We start from the raw sequence: 12,807 nt of genomic DNA, 5'->3' as shown, positions 1-12,807 counted from the left end.
CCAGGGCTGAGTAGAGGGGGAGAATCACCTCCCTCGACCTGCTGGCAACACTCTTCCTGATGCACCCCAGGAGACCATTGGCCTTCTTGGCCACAAGGGCACATTGCTGCCTCATGCTTAACTTGGTGTCCCCCCGCACTCCCAGCTCCTTCTCCGCAGAGCTGCTTTCCAGCAGGTCAACCCCCAACCTGTACTGGTGCATGGGGTTGTTCCTCCCTCGGTGCAGGACCCTGCAATTGCCTTTGTTGAACTTCAGGAGGTTCCTCTCYGCCCACCTCTCCAGCCTGTCCAGGTCTCTCTGAATGGCAGCACAGCCCTCTGGGGTATCTGCCACTCCTCCCARTTTTGTATCRTCAGCAAAYTTGCTGAGGGTGCACTCTGTCCCTTCATCCAGGTCATTGATGAAGAAGCTGAACAAGACTGGACCCAGGACTGACCCCTCGGGGACACCGCTAGCTACAGGCCTCCAACTAGACTCTGTGCCACTGATCACAACCCTCTGAGCTCTGCCATTGAGCCAGTTCTCAGTCCGCTTCACTGTCCACTCATCTAACCCACACTTCCTGAGCTTGTCTATGAGGATGCTATGGGAGACAGTGTCAAAAGCCTTGCTGAAGTCAAGGTAGACAACATCCACTGCTCTCCCCTCATCTACCTGGGCAGTCATTCCATCACAGAAGGCTATTAGATTGGTTAAGCGTGATTTCCCCTTKGTGAATCCATGCTGACTACTCCCGATCACCTTCTTTTCCTCCACGTGCTTGGAGATGGCCTCCAGGATGAGCTGCTCCATCACCTTTCCAGGGATGCAGGTGAGGCTGACTGGCCTGTAGTTCCCTGGGTGCTCCTTCTTTGCCTTTTTGAAGACTGGAGTGACATTGGCTTTTTTCCAGTCTTCGGGCACCTCTCCTGTTCTCCATGACCTTTTAAAGATGATGGAGAGTGGCCTAGCAATAACATCCGCCAGCTCCCTCAGCACTCATGGGTTCACTGATAGTGATTAATGTAGTACTTTGAGTAGCTGAAAGCTTGAACTTGTTTCCCACATCAACAGATTATCTTTTAATCCAAATAAAGGATTAATTTGCTATGGTGGTTGGCTGATTTAGTGAAAGGACCACAAACCTCCTGCACTCTGAAGGGTTCTGTGGTCCAAGTTTCTGTTTTAAAGCATAGTCAACTGCATTCAGACCAGGTTGCTCAGGGCTTTGGTCTGGTCTGGAAAACTTTCAAAGACAGATTTCATAACCTCTCTGTGCAACCCATTCTAAAGCTTAATTATCCTTAAAAAAATTTTTCTCCCCTTTAGATTGAAATAGGGCAGGTTCTAACTGGATATGTGACCACTGTCTCTTGTTCTCCTGCTGTACTTGGATGGAGCCTGACTGTTGTCTTGGTAACCTCCTTGTAGGTACTGGGAGGCTGCTATTAGGCCCCCAGAAGCCATCTGGTATTGGGAGGGTGGTGTCCAAAACTGGACATGGTGTTCCAGAATACAGAATGGCAGAAGGTAAAGGCAAACTTCATATTTATCAAACATTTTAAAATTAATAAAGTATTTTAAGAAGTTATTTGTCTATTAACAAATGTAACCAATAGGCCATTCTAAGTGCTTGGAACTCTTATCATGCTCCATCCACTTTAATGAGAAATTCAAGAAATAGAGATGGGTTAAGTCAAGTGGAAATGACTAATTTCATCCTCATCTTGAATAGACACCCATTTACACAGGCCGACTCAGTTTTGAGCTTTTTGCTCTAGGAGCACAGAAAGGCATTTATAGAGTTTAAACAGATACTTCTTAGAAGAATTTAGATTAGAAGGGACCTCTGGAGCCAGTCAGCCAACCCTTGCTCCAAGCAGGTCCAATTAGAGCAGGTTGCTCAGGGCTTGTCTAGCTGGGTTGTGAACATCTCCAAGGATGCCCAGAGAGGCCACAGCCTCTCCCATTCTGTTCTAGTAGTTCCTCGCTTTTGTAATGAGGAACTTTTTTTGTGTATTTATGTGTAATCAAAAGTTCCTGATGTTGCCTCTTGTCCTTCCTTTGTGCACCTGTAAGAGGAGCATGGCTCTGTCTTCTCTGCACTTTCCCCTCAGGTAGCTGTAAACCGCAATAAGGTCTCCCCTGAACCTTCTCTTCTCCAGGCTGAGCAAACCCAGTTATCTCATCCTCTCCTCACATCTCATGTATTCCAGCCCTCTAACATCATCTTGGTGATCCTCTGCTGGATTTTGCTCCAGTATGTTGATGTCTGTCTTATACTGGGGTGGGGGGATGGGAATGGGCACAGTACTCCAGGTGCTGTCACACAAGTGCTGCATAAAGAGGAAGAACCACTTCCCTTGGCGTACTGACTACACTGCTGGTAATACAGCCCGCTATGYGGTTGGCCTTTTTTCCTGCAAGGATGCACTGCTGACCCATGTTCACTGGGAGCCTCAGGTCCTTTTCTGCAAAGCTGCTTTTCATGCTGTCAGGACCCAGCCTGTCCTGTTGGGATGGAATAACTCCATGCAGGATGCTGTATTTGCCTTTGTTCATGAGGTTCCTGTCAGCCTATTTCTCCAGCCAGTTGAGGTCCCTCTGAATAGCAGTCCTGCTCCTCCCAAGTTGGTATATCATCTGCAGACTTGCTGAGAATGTGCTCTGTCCCATCATTCAAGTTGTTATAAAGATGCTAAGCACTATCATCCCTAGTGCCCACCCCTAAGTGATTTCAGTAGTACTTTGTATGCCCAGTCACAACCCTTTGAGCCCACCAATTAAGCCAATTCTCTATCCATCTAGTCCATTTATTCAATCCACATCTCATGAATTTGGCTATAAGGATGCTATGGGAGACTGTGTCAAAAGCCTTACTACAGTTTAGGGTCAGTAAGTAATGAAGCCTATTGAGCAACAGTAGAGAATTTTCCTTTATAAGTTCATCCTGGGCTTAAGCAGCTATAGTTTACTTTCAGAGGATTAAATTTGCAAGGTATAAACAGAGAATATGAAGTCTGGGATGTCATTTCTTCCTATCCCTTCCTCTCTTTTTCCTTACAAATTCTGAACAGGGTGGGGAAAGAGCATGTCTTAARACTTTCTAGTGTATTTTTGCTTGTACTGTTTGAGCTACCTGAATGTTGCTGTAACCTTAAACACGTTTCAACCTTATAGCATGCAATTACTTGCCTTTGGCATAGCATTCCTTGAATGCTCTCAAAATATGCAGTACATTGTATGAGAATAGTTGGCTTTTTTTTCATCTGGATATTTGCAGTGATCACGTGACAAATTAGGTGCTTTTGTAAATTTTTTTAGTCTAATATCAGTGTTTATTTCTAGTCACTGATACATTGATGAATTTGTCTAGTTAAGACAGGGTAGTAAGAGTCTTTTCAGAAAAATTATAAACTAGTTTTGTAGAAAAGGTGCTGAAGTAAGCAGCTCCTGATACACAGTCCACATTAATATAAGATTTCTCTTTAACTTTCTGCTTCTGAGGTTCTGAGAGCTTGACAACAATATTTTGAACCTTTTTTCCCCAAACTGCCTTTTAATTTACTGGTAGGCTACAATATGAATATCTGTATAAGATAAAAATTTGCTATACGCATAAGATTCTAAAAGCAAAGCTATACCCTAGGTGCAACTGTATTATCTGCTTTATTTCTACAGATCTTCTATTGCTATTATCTGTTGCTGAAATGTTTGTGAAGTTGGTCTGATGTATTAAAACTGCTTTTGCCGTGACTGATTACTACTTTGTTCTAATATCTTTTTTCTTCTGATCAAGTTTTTATTCATAGCACTTGCAAAGCAAAAGCCAAAGCAGGTTACATTTGGAGATAAATAGAAATACTAAGTCTTCTAATGAGAAATCACTGTAGACAAATTAGATTTTTTTTTTTATGAATCTGGTATGAATTTCAGTGTTTTTTAAAAATATCTGTGTATTTTATAATTTTATATTACTGTAAAAGAAGACAAGGGAGAGAAAGGAGAATGGTATACTGAAGGCTGGATGTCTGGCAGCAATACCTCCTGTTCTTCTTGAGTTGCATCTGGTTTTGAAAATGAACATTATTAGGTTACACAATCATTTTTTTAATCTTTCACCAACCTTTCTGGTTTGGCAGAAAGATGTTTATTCACCTCAAAACATCAAGGAGCTTGCTAATCATGGCTGAAAGTATACCTAGTGGTCAATTTGGAGAGAGTTGCAGATTCTGACCCTGAAATGAGAGAATACAAGATATCCTAGATATACTGGTATATTTCTACTTTCTCATTCTGCTTGAACTAAAATATAAACTGCAACTTCAGAACCTAAGAAAGGTGGTGTGGTAGTTACTGCAGTAAACAATACCTTCAGTGTGTTTGACATCTAGCAGTTTACCTGCTAATGCTCAGTCTGCATCACTTTCAGCCTGCTATTACTTATCTTCCTTGTGTTAGAAGTTCAGATTCCTGTGTGATACTACATTAATCATTTAGTGCAAAATTTTAAACTCTATAGATGCTTCCTGAAACTTCTGTTCAAGTAAAAGTACCTACATAATGTGAAAATTTTACTGAGCACCTGTCCACATTTCAAAAGGTGTAACCTCATCTCTAAGACTGGTTGTATTAGATCAGATGAGGTCTGTGCCAGCAGTGTAGTGGATGCCTTGGGAAGAGTATAGGAACAGGACAACATATAGCGGGTACTTCAGTCACAATATTTTCAGCCTTCCATGATTTGCTTCTTGGGTCCTATGCAATAAGAGAAACTTAACTCTGTCCTCATAATTTTGAACTTTCAGTTCACTGCTTTGGCAACAATTGCACACCAAGCTATTGTTCGTACAGATCTAAATGAAGCAGCTCAGAAAAGAGATCCTGGAATTAGTTCCAGAAAGAGAACTAGTAATGCTCTTTCTAGTAATCACTAGTTCTGACCCCATTAGTGTAGTTCAGGCTCTAATTTTTGTTATTTTGCATTTGACCCTGAAATTCACTTGCTGTTCTGTCTAGTCAATCCGTACTGTAAAGAGCTGCAAAAGGATCTTATAGAGTGCATTTTCACTTCTATTATCATAGTTTGTCAATGAGCTGCCACCTTTCTGTTCACCCTTTTTGCAGCTAAATATCAAACACTGCAAGTTTGAGCATGAATCCCTCTGGGGGACTCCCTGGTAACCTCCAAATGTTTATTCCTGTAGTCAGTAATTAATTTATTAAATGATCCCCTTTAGTTTCAGGGTAGTTTAGTTAGGCTTCTATGAAGGACATTAACAAGAACTCCTTGAAAATCCAAGTCATCAGTTACTTCAACTCAACAACTTTCAGCATGCCCAATGACATCTGCAGCTCCATGAGGTAAACAATTACATTAATTGTGAAGTATCTACATATTATGGTGAGAGAGACTTCTAGAACCTCTAAGCAGGAAACACTCAAATGGAATCTGATTGCCCTGGCATAGATGAAACTGCATCACATGGCAAACGTAGGTAGGTTTTGCAATGGGGTGATACTTCTAGCCATAACTTTGTGAGTTCCTTGCATTGCTAATACAAAGGGCTTTACCTAAGTACAGGCATACCTCGCTTTATTGCACTTCGCTTTATTGCGCTTTGCAGATACTGCATTTTTTACAAATTGAAGGTTTGTGGCAATGCTGTGTCGAACAAGTCTATCGGCGCCATTTTTCCAACAGCATGTGCTCACTTCGTGTCTCTATCACACTTTGGTAATTCTCACAATATTTCAAACTTTTTCATTATTATTATGTCTGTTATGGTGATCTGTGATCAGTGATCTTGGATGTTACTATTGTAATTGTTTTGGGGYGCCACAAACTGCGCCCATATAAGACGGCAAACTTAATCGATAAACGTTGTGTGTGTTCTGACTGCTCCACCGACCGCCCGTTTCCTCGTCTCTCTCCCTCACCTCAGGTCTCCCTGTTCCCTGAGACACAACAATAGTGAAATTAGGCCAATTAATAACCCTACAATGGTCTCTAAGTGTTCAAGTGAAAGGAAGAGTTGCACATCTCTCACTTGAAATCAGAAGCTAGAAATGATGAAGCTTAGTGAGAAAGGCATGTCGAAAGCCGAGACAGGCCAAAAGCTGGGCCTCTTGTGCCAAACAGTTAGCCAAATTGTGAATGCAAAGGAAAAGTCCTCAAAGGAAATTCAGAGTGCTACTCCAGTGAACACACGAATGATAAGAAAGCAAAACAGCCTTATTGCTGATAGGGAGAAAGTTTTAGCGGTCTGGATAGAAGATCAAACCAGCCACAACATTCCCTTAAGCCAAAGCCTCATCCAGAGCAAGGCCCTCACTCTCTTCAATTCTGTGAAGGCTGAGAGAGGTGAGGAAGCTACAGAAGAGAAGTTTGAAGCTAGCAGAGGTGGGTTCATGAGGTTTAAGGAAAGAAGCCATCTCCATAACATCAAAGTGCAAGGTGAAGCAGCAAGTGCTGATGTAGAAGCTGCAGCAAGTTATCCAGAAGATCTAGCTAAGAGAATCGATGAAGRKGGCTACACTAAACARCAGATTTTCAATGTAGATGAAACAGCCTTATACTGGAAGGAGATGCCATCTTGGACTTTCATAGTTAGAGAGCAGAAGTCAATGCCTGTCTTCAAAGCTTCAAAGGACAGGCTGACTCTTCTGTTAGGGGCTAATGCAGCCRGTGACTTGAAGCTGAAGCCAATGCTCATTTACCATTCTGAAAATCYKAGGGCCCTTAAGAATTAGGCTAAATCTACTCTGCCTGCGCTCTATAAATGGAACAACAAAGCCTGGATGACAGCACATCTGTTTACAACATGGTTTACTGAATATTTTAAGCCCACTGTTGAGACCTAGTGCTCAGAAAAAWAGATGCCTTTCAAAATATTACTGCTCATTGACAATGCACCTGGTCACCCAAGAGCTCTGATGGAGATGTACAATGAGATTAATGTCGTTTTCATGCCTGCTAACACAACATCCATTCTGCAGCCCATGGATTAAGGAGTCATTTCAACTTCCAAGCCTTATCATTTAAGAAATGCATTTTGTAACACTATAGCTGCCATAGATAGTGATTCCTCTGATGGATCTGGGCAAAGTAAATTGAAAACCTTCTGGAAAGGATTCACCATTCTAGGTGCCATTAAAAACATAGTGATTCATGGGAGGAGGTCAAAATGTCAACATTAACAGGAGTTTGGAATAAGCTGATTCCAGCCCTCATGGATGTCTTTGAGGGGTTCAAGACTTCAGTGGAGGAAGTAACTGCAGATGTGGTGGAAATAGTGAGAGAACTAGAATTAGCAGTGGAACCTGAGGATGTGACTGAATTGCTGCAAGCTCATGATAAAACTTTAACGGATGAGAAGTTGCTTCTTATGGATGCGCAAAGAAAGTGGTTTCTTGAGATGGCATCTACTCCTGGTGAAGATGCTGTGAATGTTGTTGAAATGACAACAAAGAATTTAGAATATGACATAAACTTAGCTGATAAAGCAGCGGCAGGGTTTGAGAGGATTGACTTCAATTTTGAAAGAAGTTCTATTGTGGGTAAAATGCTATCAAACAGCATTGCATGCTACAGAGAAAGGAAGAGTTAATCGATGCGGCAAACTTCACTGCTGTCTTATTTTAAGAAATCGCCACAGCCACGCCAGCCTTCAGCAACCACCACCCTGATCAGTCAGCAGCCATCAACATCGAGGCAAGACACTCCATCAGCAAAAAGATTACGACTCACTGAAGGCTCAGATGATGGTTAGCATTTTTTAGCAATAAAGTATTTTTTAATTAAGGTATGTACATTGTTTTTTTAGACATAATGCTATTGCACACTTAATGGACTACAGTATGGTGTATAACTTTTATATGCAYTGGGAAACCAAAAAATTCATGTGACTCGCTTTATTGCGATGTTCACTTTATTGTGGTGGTCTGGAACCAAACCTGCAATATCTCCGAGGTATGCCTGTACAACTAAGAGGAGAGTTTGTGGAAGGGTTATTTGTAAGTACCAATATCGCAACTTCTTGGTTTTGTCCTGAGTTAAAATACAGATTACTTTCAAGAATGGAAAGCTCCAAGAAACCTCACCTCTGTGAAGTGGTGATGCTTCTTGATGTTATCAGTACAAACAATGTGTTAGCACTAAATAGAAGTATATTATTGATGTGTTGAACTGGTTTTAATCAGTTTTTAATCTAGTTCAACATTATTAAATTTCATTTCCATATTGTGGGAGTAGTCATCCAGATGCTTGATCTTTCTCATTCTCTTCTAGAGATGAGATAGAGACAACCCTATGCAGTCACAGCTGGATGCAGCATGGATGCTAGTGCCTATCCTTGGACATCAAGCCAGTCAAAGAGCCAGAGAAGAGGCAGTTCCTGGGAGATTATCCTGAAAGGTTATTCTTCCTTCTCTGTCTTAACAAGTCCTACAGAAATTGTCTGGCATGGTCCAGGAGCCCAAAACTCTTGCTGCAGTATTTGTGTAGGTGGGAGAAGGAAAAAGCATAAAGGCATTTCCTGTGCAACATCAACTAGCTCACAGAGCAGCTCTGGCAACCAAAGATTTGGTATCAACAGAACATAATACCCATCCATTCCCTGGGTATATGGAGGGGGTACTAGCACAGAGAGGAGGGGGCTTTGGGATGTCTCTAGTCCAGCCTCCTGCTCAGAGCTGAGTCAACACTGAACTAGGACCAGGTTGCTCAGGGCTTTGTCCCACTGGGTCTTGAAAACCTCCAAGGACAGAGATTCCACAGTTTCTCTGGGCAATCTGATTCAAAGTTTGAGTCTCGTTGCGGTGTTTTTTTTTTTTTTTTCTGTATGTCAAGTTGTGGAACTTTTATGGGTCATTAGCAAGAATAAGAGTCCTTGTTTTTTCATATGCAAAATAGCAATAACCAGTGTCACATTCTGGTGCAATGACAGCCAACTGTGCACTGCATTTGCACCTGATTAGAGGGTGCATAATGCGCACAGTCCTCCTAGGGAATGCTGTACTTGCCAGGCATTTGGTTTTGAGGATACACTTAGAGCAGCCTTYCTCCATATGTATCTTTGTTAGACTAGCTGGCATGAAAGCAATTTTTAAATTGTTCTGTGTGCACTGGGAATACAAATACCTGTATTTTGGGCATTATTGGAAATCTTTGGCAAGATTGGCATTGTTATGCTGAGGCATAACTGACAAAGCAGCAGTTGTGGTCCCCTTTCCCACCACTGCTGCCATTCTCTCTCTCTCTCTCTGTGCATTCATCCTTCCTGCAACCCACTTAAGCCACAAACTTGCTCAAATACAAGAGTCTCACCTGTCCCCTGGAAACACTCAGACACTCACCACCTCTCTGGACTGATGGTTTCCCTTATTTAGGCTCTAGTTTGGTTCTGCCCTGGGGATGGGCAAGGTCACTGTTAGGGGAGAGTAGGATATGGAGGATATTTCCAAAATATTTTGAACAAATCTGCCTTCTTTTTCACGGACAAAGAAAATGGCTGCACAATATGTTCTGGATGATGGGGGCAGAGAAAGAACCTGTAATTTCAGACTGAAGGCCTTAGACAGTTTTTCTAACTGCTTGCCAAGATGAAAATCTGCTAGGGATTGAGGACATTGGCAGCATCAGACCAGGGGAGTCATTCTTGCTCACAGTGCTGGTCTACTACTGAGTAAGGACTTGCACTGCATGTAACAGCTGCACAGTAAAATAGAGGGTACCCCAGCGCCCAATCTCTTCTGCAGCTACCCTTGAAAGCTACAAGGTTTTTTATCTACTCAACATGCAGAGCAGCAGGTGAGTTATGAACACTGCCTTTTCACTAGCAGAGATGGACTAGCTCTTCCCTGTCTTTCTACTGTTACTTGCATTTGCTATATCACTTTTCTTCTACAGTCTAGAGGCTGCTCTAAGATTGCCTCCAGGACCCTCTTCTCTCTCTCAGATTCATTAGCATGTGCTAAATGCTTTTCTTCCATCTTGTCAGAACTCAACTAGCGATCAGCTCAGCTTGTAGTCCGTGAAAAGAATCTAACCTGCATATTCACATAGTTAAATTGCAAAGTATGGCCTTGGGATAGAGCTGCTGTGAGACTGAGTAGGAACAATATAATGTATGTTTCTGAACACTGTCAAGGACTGACACGTTTCCTGTGTTTTCCTGGATGGAGACTTGTGAGTTCTGTGTCTGAAGTGGCTATGAACAACTAGCAGCTTTTGACATCCTGACTCAGGGGCACTTCCTGGAATTGGAGGCCAGCAAAAGACAGAAGAACCAGCAGACTTACAGAGTTATTTGCCTGTGCTCCCCAAGGTGCACCTCAGATCCCTGGGTCTGCTGCAGTGGCAGCCCCCTATTTGAAATTGGGCAGGAGCTAGCTGCCCTTGTGTGCTGTTGCTTGGGGAGCCAGTGATGTGGCTGGGGGGAGTATGAGCACATACCAAGGGAAGGAGGATATGGGGCAATAGATAAGGTCCTCTTTTTTTCTAAGATCATGCCAGGCAGGTAGCTCAGTCTTCAGGATGACCCTGTTTTATTGTTGTTAATTGGTCCAATTAGGTGGCAAGATTGTACCTCTCCTGCTTCTTTGTTAGAAAAATAGTATTTAAAAAGCTGAAGTAAAGCTCCCTATTTTCCTTTGAGGAAATATCTTGGCAGCTTTTACTCCCCATGAGGCCAGCGGCTGTAGGCTGAGATAGTAATCCTCCTGCCATCACATGGGATCTGGCAAGCATCTCTGGAGGGGAGTGTGTTGTAAGGAGCACCTGTCACTACACAGGCAATGTCTTCCTGAAATGGAAACCTCACTTGCAGAGTTCTGGTCAAGCACTCCTGACTCCAAGTGATTGTACTTGCTGGCTTGAGGCTACAGGTGCTACAGACAGGTGTGGGGGGGGTGATTATATTTCTTGGTATGGAATAGCCAACAACTTCATGCCYCTGCAGGCTAAGATGTTTTAATTCTAGTCCTAATGGTATTTGGCTATACGCATACAGATGGCTTCTTGGATTACTATTCTATCCTGAGGTCAGGCCCATTCCTTGTGATAGAGCCAGACAGAACAAAGTTGATCTGGAGTAAAGAGGTTGCTGTCCTGCTGCCAGCAACAGGTGTCCATATTCTGAAAGTAAGAGTGAAATGCCCATGTATTGAGTTGGTGTAGCTGTGATCAGTTCGTGAGTGACTCCTAGCAAGGCCCTAGAGGCTCAGGGTGTGCTTCTCTGATTCGCAGAGCTAAAGGCCCAGTGCAGAGGAACAGCCTGCAGCACGTGTTCCAACTATACACCCTCAACTCATGCTCAACCGAAGACGGCATTGCAGGGCCAGCAGCGTGCACCATGGCCAGAACCAAGATGATAATGGATTTGAGCAACCTGAATTAGTACCTGGCCAACCAGTAAGAACTGGGGGCTGTTAGGTTCTATAGGGAAATAGTGAACCTCTTGTTCTTGGGCATTGAGGCTGATGTAGTTTTGAGGAGGAGGGGTTGGAGCTAGATTCTTATGCCAAGCCTTGAACATGACTATTTGAGTCTTGGATAACTTAATCTAAGGCCCTGCTTTCAAGAGAAGTTTAGAGCAGATGAGGCCCCCTCCAGAGGCCCCTTCCAACCTAGACTTTTCTATAATTCCATGACTTTCCTGCAGAAATTGTGTCTTACTCTGGTTGTTCCAGATATGCAAAACTATGTAGTCTTACCAGGAGATGACAGGGAAATGGTTTGGACTGGACCCAGCTCACATATATCATAAGAATAAGGGGAGAAAGTGATACAGCCTTCATGGTCTCAGATGAAGAAGAGTGCCAAGATGCCAGACTCCGAAGATTCTACCACAGATCATCTTACCACAGTATGCAACTGAGCTGAGCTCTGTAGAGACACAAAGTTGTCTTTGCATTGCTCTGCGAGGGCCACTCTTAAGCACATACTGCGTTCATTGCTGGCCACAGCAGACCCTGACTGGCCCCTACGGGGCCTGGGCAGCGTACAGGCCAATATTCCAGAAAAATGGCCAAGCAACATGCCCCATGTAATAATCCTCCCCTAAAGTGGAGTGCTAGGGAGACAACTCTGACATATGGTCTCTGTATGCAAACTAATTCACTCCTGTACAAGCTGTTCAAGGTACCCAGAAGTAGGGATACCAATACATTACAAAGTTCTTGACATATTTCTATTATTCTGTTTCCTCTTTTGAGAGTTTTTCACATTTATGATCTGAATATGCTGCTTTTGAAAGCAGCAATTAAAATCTGCAATTAAATTTTTTATTCATTTTTTGCACTGACTCATTTGTCCCCCGTTCTGGACTTTAACGCGGATGAAGAGAGAGAACAATATTTTTACTAAAATTTGTAGAGTGCTTGAAACCTATTTGTCGAGCCTTAGAGCAAAGAAAGTGTAGGCACAGGGGTAACAGTGTACATTATCACCTGTTCCCAAAACAAGCGAAAGGAGCCTGTGTTGTTTCTTCACGGCGTTTTAAAGCCACGGATGTAACAGACCTGCCCTGCCCTGCCCTGCCCTGCCCTGCCCCGCCCCACATGCGCCATTAGAGCCTTGCGGCGATCGCCCCGTGGACCCCGCCGCCGACGGTTGTTCCCCCATGAAAGGGCTCGGATGGGGCACAGACCCGCCCCGAGGTAGCCCGAGGGCCCCCTGACACGGCGCCGCCGCCCCCTCCTCACCCCTGTTCCCCCGCTCCGTGACGGTTCGGGTCCCCAACGGAAGGCGCTGACGCAGCAGCGCTGCGCGTCTCCAGGGCAACCCGGGGGGGGGGAACCCCCCGCCTCGCGCCGCGCCGCGCCGC

This window comes from Apteryx rowi, unplaced genomic scaffold, assembly GCF_003343035.1.
Source record: "Apteryx rowi isolate R43461 unplaced genomic scaffold, aptRow1 scaffold_263, whole genome shotgun sequence".
NCBI lineage: Eukaryota > Metazoa > Chordata > Aves > Apterygiformes > Apterygidae > Apteryx > Apteryx rowi.
The sequence above is the reverse complement of the archived record's forward strand: the minus strand, read 5'-3'. Positions refer to the sequence as shown.